The sequence below is a fragment of the Bos taurus genome, chromosome 14 (genome assembly GCF_002263795.3).
Source record: "Bos taurus isolate L1 Dominette 01449 registration number 42190680 breed Hereford chromosome 14, ARS-UCD2.0, whole genome shotgun sequence".
Taxonomy (NCBI): Eukaryota; Metazoa; Chordata; class Mammalia; order Artiodactyla; family Bovidae; genus Bos; species Bos taurus.
Genome location: NC_037341.1, coordinates 48,739,880 through 48,752,247, shown reverse-complemented (window position 1 = coordinate 48,752,247; position 12,368 = coordinate 48,739,880). Strand labels below are relative to the sequence as shown.

The window sequence follows — 12,368 nt, the reverse complement described above, 5'->3', positions numbered from 1 at the left end:
AAACACTGAGCCATTCTTCCACTTGGTGGTTACAGACACCTCCTTATCGCTTCCCCAAATATCTTTAGGAATCACATTCCCTAAACACCCGAACCCTAGACGCTATTAACTGTCAAAGGCAAACACAGCACAACAGGCACTGAGCTTTCACAGGTCAAGCTCTTCCGAATGGATGATTCTAAGCGATTTATTAACAGTGAAAATGACAGGTTTTGTTCCCCGTCCCCTCTCTGTTAACCTTGCTGTTATAACTTTCAGGAAAATACCAAGTAGAATTTCAATTAAGAGTGTTTATTACCAGGTCACACGTTCCAAACGTAGGAGCATCCAGGGTAAAGAAAACAGATTATTTTGACATTTGTGTTTCTCACTTCGACACTGAGAGTTCTTTTGTAATGATTAAAAATGAAAAAGGAAAATTCACAGTCATTCATAATGTTTCCAATATGTTATCAAGCACTTGTGAGCTTTTCCATGAATTTTTAAAAATCAGATTCCTTTGGCAAGTAATTATCTATCCCCCATCCCAGTGAATCCCTTAAGGCTGAGGGGCCAGGACACTGACAGGTAACATCAGCATATGGGCAGGTGGGCAGAGCTTATACCAGTCAATTTCCACATATGCAAGCCAGCAGCCAGCACACAACACCTTCTGCTAAGACGAGGCTTATACCTCTTACAGCACTTTAAAGAGTAAGTGTCATTTCAGTATATTCCAACAACTCTGTGTGCTGATCTCAAATAGAGACAGTAAAAGATTAACCATTCAGTATTTTTAAAATCAATGTTTACATTAGGGGAAAAAAAGATTAACCTAATATGCTGGCAACCTGAAGATATCAAGGTTCGTGTTGGCTATTATGGCTTCCCCCGAAAAGTTTTGAATTTGTCTTCAGAAAAATGAGGTCTTTTTAAAGACTATAACGGAGAAACTGACTGGTATACATTTTTCTGAATGGTTGTTTTTGAAAAACCTTGATTTTCTTAATCCCCAACTTCTTTTTCTTTACTGACACAAAAGTGACCTACTTATATTGGCTACTACTAATCCTGGGACTTTCCTGGTGGCTCAGACGGTAAAGAATCTGCCTGCAATGCAAGAGACCCGAGTTTGATCCCTGGGTCAGAAAGATCCCCTGGAGAAGGGAATGGTAACCCACTCTAGTATTCTTGCCTGGAGAATTCCATGGACAGATGAGTCTGGTGGGTTACAGTCCATGAGGTCGCAAAGAGTTGGACATGACTTAGCAACTAACACTTCACTTCACTACTTCTGCAAAGCCTCCATACCTAGTTAGTAGGACTGACTCTGGCTCCAACCCCAACATTTATTGTACAGGTCTTGAAAATCAATATCCTTTATTCTGTGTCCTTTCCACATTCATCTGGCACACTGATACCATATCTGTTAAAAGGGAGGGTCACCGTCATTCCTATGCCAATCCATAGGCCTATGTTCTTCCTTCCAAAACAGACTGCATGCTTCTTAAGCCAAGAAGCATATCCTATTGTTATATATTCCTGATACTTTTTGCTCCTTTACACACAAACATCCATTTGGTAAATCTCATGACCTAATTAATTTGGGAAATCATCTACCTAGGATCTCAACCATGCCTAGAGGCATTTTAAAAATTTTATGATGCTAAATACACCAACATGCCATATTTTCAAGATGCTTACAATCATAGCCTTGGCAACTCTGACCCCAGTAATTAATGTCAGTCAATGCAAAGGATAGGTTCAGTGCTGACGTTAACTGTTTACTTAAGACACTATTTCCCATTCTTACGGTTTCCAAATTCACAGGAGGATGAATGAAACCACATTGAAACTTTATCCTCTTCCCCACCAAATGTACAAAGCCTACACCAGACCCATGAAGATGAGCAAACATGACCCTTAAACAGAAAATGCTATGACTACGCCTGCTCCTAACATCACAGCACGCTTCAATCACCATAACAATTGTCTGTCTTTCATCTCAAGAGTTGGGAAGAATATTTCTAGGAAACACGCACTTGTCAATGACACCATGTGCTTGTGCATGCTACGTCACGTCCAACTCTTTGTGACCCCATGGACTGTAGCCCACCTGGTTCCTCTGTCCATGGGATCTTCCAGGCAAGAATACTGGAACGGGTTGCCATTCCTTCCTGTAGGAGATCTTCCTGACCCAGGGAGTGAACCCGTGTCTCCTGCTTTGCAGGCAGATTCTTTACCCACTGAACCAACCATCAGGGAAGCCCCACATGTCAGTGACACCATGACACACAAAAGTACTACTTCTAAATCTTAATCTAACATTAGTAATTATGATATACATAAGTGGTGTTGACCAAGAAAATCTAACACTGGGACTCAAGGAACCAGATTCCTAACCACAAGGGTAATCCTAAACTGAATCTGTTTTGTGAATTCAGTTTAGGATTGCCCTTCTTATTGACACAAATCAAAGATTAAGCATTATATGCTTAAAATTTCTGGGATAGTCTATAAACTATGGCCTATGACCAGGGATAAATGGGCACATGATGGTAAACAATATTTGAGTAAATTAACTTACAGTATTGATAAAGACAGCAGTCATTCATTGCTAACGTTGAGAAAGGCTCATAAAATAAAATCTACTATTGGCTTCAAAATCACTGCAGATGGTGACTGCAGCCATGAAATTAAAAGACACTTACTCCTTGGAAGAAAAGTTATGACCACCCTAGATAGCATTTTCAAAAGCAGAGACATTACTTTGCCAACAAAGGTTCGTCTAGTCAAGGCTATGATTTTTCCAGTGGTCATGTATGGATGTGAGAGTTGGACTGTGAAGAAAGCTGAGCACCGAAGAATTGATGCCTTTGAACTGTGGTGTTGGAGAAGACTCTTGAGAGTCCCTTGGAGCGCAAGGAGATCCAACCAGTCCATTCTGAAGGAGATCAGCCCTGGGATTTCTTTGGAAGGAATGATGCTAAAGCTGAAACTCCAGTACTTTGGCCACCTCATGCGAAGAGTTGACTCATTGGAAAAGACTCTGATGCTGGGAGGGACTGGGGGCAGGAGGAGAAGGGGACGACAGAGGATGAGATGGCTGGATGGCATCACTGACTCGATGGACATGAGTCTGGGTGAACTCCGGGAGTTGGTGATGGACAGGGAGGCCTGGCGTGTTGCAATTCATGGGGTCGCAAAGAGTCAGACACGACTGAGCTACTGAACTGAACTGAACTGATTGGCTTCTAATGAAAGCTCTTGAAATTTTAGATTATTATAAATGGAAATCAGTAAACAAGAAGACCAAACCAGTCAATCCTAAAGGAAATCAGTCCTGAATATTCACTGGAAGGGCTGATGCTGAAGCTAAAACTCCAAAACTTTTGGCCACCTGATGTGAAGAACTGACTCATTTGAAAAGACCCTGATACTGGGAATGATTGAAGGCGGGAGGAGAAAGGGATGACAGAGGATGAGATGGTTGGATGGCATCACCAACTTGATGGACATGAGTTTGAGTAAGCTTTGGGAGTTGGTGATGGACAGGGAAGCCGGAAGCCTGCAGTCCATGGGGTCGTAAAAAGTTGGACACAACTGAAAGACTGAATTGAACTAAAAACAAGGAGAGGAAACAATGGCAGCTCAATGTTTAAATCCAGCTATTTCAGCTCTTCCCTGGTGGCTCAGACTGTAAAGAATCTGCCTGCAAACTGGGGGAGACCCGGATTGAATCCCTGGGTCAGGAAGATTCCCCTGGAGAAGGAATTGGAAACCCAATCCAGTATTGTTGCCTGGAGAAACCCATGGACAGAGGAACCTGGAGGGCTGCAGTCCATGGGATTGCAAAGAGTCAGACACAACTGAGTGACTAATACACACACACACACATATGCACAGAGAAAACCAGACCCTAGAGCAGAGACCAGATCCACTTAGGTACCCTGGCACCAGACTTACATGGAATCCAAAGTTAAAGTCTGGCATAGAGAGCCTTGTTCCTCAGTATTTCTCACTGCTGCAAAGCATTTTAGCAATTAAGTATGAGAAAATACTGGTGATAGCATGAGATTCACTTCATTGATTTAAACTCCTCCATTACTGGCCTATACTTAGTCCTTTTTTTTTTTCTTACCATCTAGTCAATGGGGTTCTGTACATTTAAGATTTTGCAAATCTGTAAAAAAATAAATTTCTGTAACAGTTTATTTTTATGATGGATTGCATGTGCTTTTAGGATTATCCAATTATCTAGAATCAAACCTGCTAGATACATGAAAGCACCTTGCTAACATAAAAACAAATGCTGGTACTAGAAAAGATCAAGAATCTTTGGAATGCTTATATATATGTGTGTGTATATATATATATATATATTTTTTTTTTTTAAGAAAAAAGACAGGGAGGTGAGATTTAAAAAATAATTGTTTTTTACAGACACTCCACCTAAAGATTTAATTTGAAGGGTAACATTCCTGCTAGAATACCTGTGGTCTTTAGTTGCCCTTACAGGAGCTTGAGCTTTATTTGAATTATACCCGTGTCTTAAAATCTACTAAACACTATAAAAATCTCAAGATAAAGCTTGCTTTTACTCTTTCATGTTAATGCTTCAGCATTGCAAAATGTACTAATGTTTATGAATGACAAAATCCATTTTGAAATCCTATGAAGATGTTTGAGCCATTTATTTTACACAAGTTTATTAATATGAATAAAAATACCATATTTATTATCATCCTTGCTTGGTATCTGCATATCAATATGTTACCCAGCAGCACTCAGAGTACTGATGCACAAGTGAGAGGATGTTACTCACTGGTCTTCTAAAACCAGGCTTTAGCATTTTAAATCTCGACATTCATCTTCATATTGAATGATTCTTCGGATAACACTCAATTCATACAGTGTCAATTTTAGGGCTATAATAAGACTTAAGTAGGTGTGAGCTTATTCTGACTTATTATTAAGCCTTAAGCACCACAAATATTTTATGTTTATTAGCCTTAAATGTTCACATATACAAAAACAAAGTAACTACCTAAAGAGCAGGGCTATTTCTACCAGGTCTACTCCCAACTAGTCAGTACCCAGCCTAAAGTCTTGCTCTTAGTAGGTACTGATGTGTTTACTGAATGTGTGCAAAAACGTAGCATCAAGCTATTTGAACCATAAGAGGACATCATTTTTAGGGTAATGCCATGTTTATAAATAAAATTTGGCATCAATTTCCAAACACTCAAAAAATTTCAATTTCTTATAAAGTTCAAATTCCTTACAGTTGTGTTTTAAGTGCAACACCCCCCCACCATGTGTATCCTTAATATAAAACTGAATCATCAAACTGTTGCTTTTACATAACAGCCCGTGATGGATAAGCAGCCTTTTAAGTCTTTTTATACAATTCTTTCAGTAATAGTTTATACTTATACAAATCATTTCCCAAAGATAGAAAAAGGATTACTGTGGGCATTCAAAATCTACCAAGGCTACTTCCCACAACTATAAAACAGGTCAGAAAAATATAAGCGCTAAAATCAGCGATCAATATCTGGCCTGTTCCAAAAGCAGTCCAGGGAGAAAAATTTTATTTAGAGTCCTTACAACATTAATGAGGCAGAGGAATCTTTGCTGACTAAAGCCAGGAGTTAGCAGAGAAAAGAAACAAAGACTGTTTTCATAAAATCATGACAACCACGTTGCTAAGGTGTAAAGGGGCCGTTTAAATATCTAGGTTACTCTGTGCCTTGAACTATTTTGAACATTCCAGGGAATTGCTGCTGAATCCATTTTAGGGAAGTCCCAAATGCAAAATTACATGCACTGTAAGGAAAGTTAAAAGAAACGTTGACAACTGTGAGTGGGTAAAATAATTTGTAAACTGGTGTAAACTGCCTGTTAAGTTATAAACTTTACTTTTATCAGCTCTGGGCAGAACTTAGGTGTCTTTTAGAAACTAGACTGGACAAATGCCCCAAAGAGATATGCATATTTGTGTTTTCACAATGCTACCTGGCAGACAGCTTGGTGAGGAAACAAGTAATTATTTTCCCTCCCCTTTTGACTGGAGAAATATTAAGAAACATCAGCTTAGCAGACAGAAAGTCCCTGCTGAGTTGGTAACACCAAAAAAAAAAAAAAAAGGCCTCAGCCCAAATGCAGAAAGCTTGCTTTTAGGAGGTAAAGAAGAAGGATATAACTGATTTCGCTTTGCTGTACACCTGAAATGAACTGCATTGTAAGTCAATGATACTCCAATAAAAATTTTTTTAAAAAGATGGAATCTAAACTTCCTTACCATTTTGACAATGACATTCCCTTTCCTTATCACCTCTAATACATCTACTAAAACTCAGGGTACAAAAGGCACAGTTTTATTTTCATAAAGATGAAAGTAACATTAACATTAATCAATGCTATGATTTCTTTGTAGTAACACAACTTTTTCCTATCTGAATGTTTCAAAACATTTTATAAACAGAACTCCAAATGGTGCAAAGTGAGATAAGTGTGACTGTTAGATCTATTTTTGAAATGCTTATTATTCACTTCTGACACTTACCAAATATTAACCTATATTCTAGTCATTTGCATGATGGCTAATCCTCCCTATTACACTAAAAAGACCATGAAGGCAGGGGTTTATCTTGGTTATTTATATATAAAGCCTGTGATGCCTGGCACACTCACACACACAGCACTTGCTACTTGTACAAAGCCATGTGGTTCAACTTTAGGAAGCCTGTCTGAATAATAATACAGGACAAGCCACATTCTTCTATATCAGCTGTATCGGAGGAAAGGTGATATTTTGTTCTCAACTTCATCCTGTTTTTATTTTTTCCTTACTGCAGAACTCCAGTAGCAAAATGGGGTGCAATTTTGAAGGCATATAAAAAACAAAAGTAAGTAATGAAAATAAAATTTTATCCTTGGTGACCATGCAAGTAAAATGGATTAAATGAAACTTCCTACAGGTGACAAGGATAACATGAATAATGTCTCAAGATCCAACCACACCCAACATACATCTTTAAGTTACTGGCTCAAATCACGCACAGCTACTGAAGGAGGAAAGCAAGAAATACAAGGAAAAGTACGTAACCTGTTCTGATCACCCTAAACAATACTCCCAGGCACATCCTGAAATACTGAAAGTATATATACCATCTAAAAAGAAGGTCTCCAATTGCTAGCAAAAAAAAAAAATATCTGGTGGTTATCAACCTCAACCAAGCTTGCTGAGGGAAAGGAAGCCAAGTGCCTTAACCACTTGCAGATCTTGATCAACAAATCCTAAAATATTTTTCAAAACGTAATGACAAAAAAGGGTTTAAATGCTTTTAGTGGTTGTGTAAGAGTTCCCTGAGTAACAAGCTATGACCATACATCAAGACTCTAGCAATGTGAACCAAAAGGGGAAAAAAAAAAATAGTTGATAGAATAATAAAGGTTCAAAGAAGGTAATTATGAGAGGTACTTTTTTTTGCAAACAGGTAAAATTCATGCTCCTAACAAAAATTATGATTTTTAAAGTAACTCAATGATATTAAAAATGAAAATCCTAACTCAGCAGAATGTTTTAAAAGTATTTATATGAAACAGAGAGACCATTCCCTGTATTTTCAAGTTCTCAATATCCCTTTGACTCTGACTTTTCTGATGGAGAAAGAACATGGCTATTTATCAATACTCTTGTCATAGTTCTTTTGGGGGGATATTTTTGATATATATTTTTTTAAGTTTCTTACTAAAAATCTTTTTTTTTTTGGTGTTGGTGCTTAATAGAAATCTGTAATTGGACTTAGCAAAGCATTATTCCCTCTTCTCTTTATCCAAAAAGAGCTGAGACTTTTTTGGTCAGTCAGTGTGACTGCCAAAAAAAAAATGCTTCACCAAAGCTGTACTGCAGTTTATAGAAGGGGAAAAGTATTTTTCGGTTGGATTTTAGGAACATGATTTATTTAAAACAACCTTTCAGGCTAACTGGAAATGGACCCTATTCAGGACTAAACAAAATTTTGAATGTTTTTAAAAGTTTCTAAGTTCGAGGCAGTGCACTGATAAGAAAATATACTTCTCTTTCTAGACAACAGAATGTACTTCCTTTAACAAAAATTAAAAGAGAAGAAGAGCAGCTGTTTCAAAGGTGGGGAGGAGATATATAATTTATCTACGCTCTAGGACAACACAGACATAAACAATGAAGGCATGCCTACGGTTCCTGTGTGTGCACTCATGCATTTTTTTTTTCCTCTCTTTCCATTAGTTTTATTAGATTGGCTAGGATTTACATTAAAGGTTGCTGATCACCTAAGGCAAATAGCACGATCAAATGGATTAAAGGAAAGGCAACCAGCCTCAACAAGCACCACATAAAAACGTGGGTTCTGTGAATGAAACTCTTGTCTACTGTACTGACGCACTGTACCCACTAGCAATGACTGGATAATTCTTGAAAAAGAAAAAATAACCACCCAACGCATGCTTATCATGAAACTGGACTGGGAGTCCTTCAAAGGTGGACAATAATCCTTTTGGAAGGGGGAGGGTAAGGGTGTGCTTTGGCAGATTTCCCCCCTACTTTCCTGTTGCTTCTTAGTCACCCCTCAGGAAAGGCAACTTGACACTGCTCTCTGTGACCAACCTGGTCCAGCAAGATTTCTCACACACCCAGCACAAAAGGCTAACCCCTTACAAAGTACTTATTTCAGATTTACGTCAAGGTTGAGTGAACTGCAGCCAGGGAACTGAGCTCAAAACATAATATAAAAGTCTCCTCTGATAATCAGTAAACCGGTGGTTTAGCTGAAGGGGGGTGGGCCGAATTAAAATTTTGTACTGTTTCATTTCCTCTTATGCAAATGCAAAAGAGAGAGAAGAAAACTCACAGAAACTGAAGAATGATATACTCTTTGTTCATTAATTTCCTTGGAAAATCTAAGACTTTCAAGTGACCATAGGCGTTTACTGTAGCAATTTAAATCTTCTATGGGAGCCAACCACGTGATTTTTAAACTTGTATTCACAGGCCCTCCCAAGTCTTTCCTGTACTCACTGTAGTCCCCTAACTGTCATAACGCTTAAACTCCAGCTGAGGTATTAGGTGTTATGATAACTCATGCAATGATAATGGGTATTTCTGGAGTATATCTCTCCTAGGGGAACCAATGCAATCTTGGGTCTATTTAACATTGCCAGAGGTAAAGCATGCGCAGGAACCAGAGAATCAATTGGTTACCAAGAAATCTGCTTTTACCACCACTGGAAAAAAAAAAAAAGTGCACTTTCCTCTTCAGTTACACACCCCCTAATGCCCCCACAGAATTCTCTAGAGAACCAGAAGCATCCTACGCATTCTCGCAGAGAGAAGTGCTCATAGCTCTCGCCTATCCTCCCCAGTTACGAATGTAGCCTGCCAACATTGCTAAAAGGCCCAGGAACTTATGTCAAATCACACCTTACACTGTGAAGAAGAAAATAGGAAAATATCACTGATTAAGTGAGACACTATGAGACCCTTGTTTGGATTTACAGTGAAGATGTACTATGATTTTCTTGACTCAACTATACGCGTTAGAAAAGAAACTATGCTGTCGTTTTTACAAGGTGCTTTTTAACCCCGCATCTACTGTCTTTAACACTTTCTTTTTAATGGTGTGGCCATCTAGCTACACCTGCTTTTTTTTTTTTTTCTCCTTTTTTAAACATGCAAAAATTTTGCAATAAATGCCTGGTAGGGGACACAACAGCAGAAACAAATAAACAATAGAGCCTGATGATGGAAAGTCTATTTACACAAAAGTTTGAAGCAGAAATCAATTAGGACCGTATCAGTTTATACAGAGAGAAATGACAGTTTATTTCATGTGACTGGACAATATGGTGACAGATGGGTTTGGAAAGCTTGAAAATAACTGGTGTATGTTTAAACAGCTGATAATACCCATTACACACGTACCGTATGGGCCATCAATTATCCCTTTCCAGTTTTGGGTGCCAAAATGCTGAATTCAACCAACTCCTTCACAATGTTGGGACCCCAACATTGAATGGACAGATTTCTGTCCATTCCTGCAGCAGGCTCGGATAAGAGGAACACGATTTGCTACAGCAAGAGGCCACATACAGGAACTGATGAGATAGGTCTGTCCTTTTGAAGAAGGATATTTCTCTGACCACTGTCTACATCCATTGTAGGTTTTGAACATTAACCCCAATGGATGTAACTTTTATAGGTTTCTAAATAATGGCACATACCCTTGAATGTTAACAACAGGGTCATACCAAAAACAGTCAAACATTTCTACGTACTCTATAATACATAAACAGAGATTTTTAATAAACATCCAGGTTTCTAGAATATGGCTGAGTGACAGGAAGATTCTTATGGAAAAATAATGTTTAACACGGTATTGCCACATGGGTATATGAGACTCCTGGGTATACACAGAATCGCAAAATTGGCTTGGGAAAAAAAAAATCCTCATCTTCATTCACTGTTGAAATTCAAGTTAGAGACTTTGGGGTTTTATTCTGACTTCTGACCTGACAACCCTCAGGTGTGAAACAAGGACTCCTGCCGACAGAGAGAGAGCAGTTAAATGGCATGTAACAATGTGAACTGTTTGTTGACTGGAAGCAGTGCCGCTGACAGCACAGGTGTTTTTCTTTTTAAGTTCACAAGGCGCTCACAAGTGGTTCTTCCAACACTATCTTTTAGCAGGCTGGCCTACAACAAGATGCAAAGTCTATTTTCAAAATCCCAACTATGTATTCTGCTGGTCAAGTCTGACAGCATACACACCTGTCAAAAGAAGTGGATGAAGATGAAGGATGGTTTACGCCGCAGGGACACTAATTAGATAAATGTTAATATCAGCGGTCTCTTGATTTAACTGCATTGGAAAAAATGATAATGCATTTTTTTCTTGTTTTCTTTATTACAAAACATACTAGAGTTTCCTGTTTTGATTTTATTTTCCATTTCATGAGCCTGTGCTTTCATACATATGTCAGTGAACTCGCCAAAGTACTACAAAGCAAAGTAGCACAGAGTAAATCAAAACGAAAAGAAAAAATTCCACCGATTGTCTCGGCTTCTGTAATTCAGTGGAAATTGCAGAAGGTGTCTTTCCAAGGTGAGCTGGCTGAGAAAATGATCCTACGAGCAAAAGCTATTGAGGTAATTCACAGTACCATTTCATACACATATTCAGTACATTAAAAAAAAAAAAAAAGCTCCAAAAAATGAAAAGCATCATATGCTCCATAATTTTGATTTCACCAAAGGACAACATTTTTTTTTTTATCACGCCAAATTAAAAGAAATGAAAAAAATTAACTTGAAACTTCAAAGGGAAAGAATTTCTAAGTCCACGTGTGAGTAACACTGTCTACCTCGCAATTTAATTTTCCCTTGAAGTATACCTCCACAACGACACACAGGTGGACACGTGCATGGTCAAATGCTATCCTAAAGCCAAATGACACAGTGCATTGTGCCCATTCATATCTAACCATACAACTATTTACACAAGCTTGTGTGTGCATATTTATGTGTGTATGTGTCTATCTGTTTACATGTCATGCAGCCCCTTTGTTTGAGGTCTTAGGAGACGATCAGAAAAGCTACGTGGAAGCAATCTAGACAGGCTGGAAGTCTCCAACAAGACTTCTCCAAAGCAGGGAGGTCAGAACTACGGAGAGAAACTACACTTCTGCTTCTCCAAGCCTGAAGTAAGGAGAACAGTTGATCAATCGCCCAAGGCCAGTTGGCAGAATAGAAAATGGCCAGGATCCAGGTGCGCAGAGTATCAAAACAGCAGAAACAGCTTGGCCAATGAGCTCCAGGCTACTGGGCACTCAGGGAGGGCTGCGTCCAGGTTCCCTAAGCCATGGTTTCTGGGTTCTTGTTGTTGTTTTTGCATTTCTTTCTTTCCTCTTCTTTTTGCAAATAGCCAGCTGGCATTCTTAGGGCCAGAGGAAATGTGGAGAATGGCAGTGCTCCAGAAATCAGAAAACAGTGAGAAGAAACAGAATGTCATCACTTTTGCCACTCATTCTTCCAAATAGGGATGATGACTCTTCAAGTCACCACAATGTGGGCCTCTGACTATCTGTAAAAATGTAAGACAGCTACGGAAGTGATAATAAAATCGGGGCTAGTCATACACTTCCAATGTACCCAGGTTTAGTTAAAAATCAAAACTTTTCCAAAAATAAGTAGCTAAAAATGGCTAGTACCTCTAAATCCCTCACACTGTTCTATAAAAGAAAAAAAAAAATACGATGAAAAACAGAAGGAAAAATTGAGAAACTAAGACAATGCCATTGCTCTGACATCTGATAAGATAACTGTGATAATCTTTCCATAACTTAAG

At 38.6% G+C, this 12,368-nt stretch overlaps 1 protein-coding gene and 1 long non-coding RNA gene across 11 annotated transcripts in view; both read right to left on the bottom strand.

Annotated features, from left to right (window-relative positions):
* TRPS1 (transcriptional repressor GATA binding 1) overlaps nt 1–12,368 on the bottom strand; it is a 279,304-nt gene that overhangs the window by 156,752 nt on the left and 110,184 nt on the right. The window lies entirely within an intron of this gene.
* The window catches only part of LOC132342211 (uncharacterized), a 104,240-nt gene that overhangs the window by 71,684 nt on the left and 20,188 nt on the right, over nt 1–12,368 (bottom strand). Inside the window, exon 1 of the long non-coding RNA XR_009490517.1 lies at nt 1–12,368. This exon is cut by the window's left edge and continues 65,804 nt beyond it; it is cut by the window's right edge and continues 20,188 nt beyond it. This is a non-coding gene — a long non-coding RNA (uncharacterized lncRNA).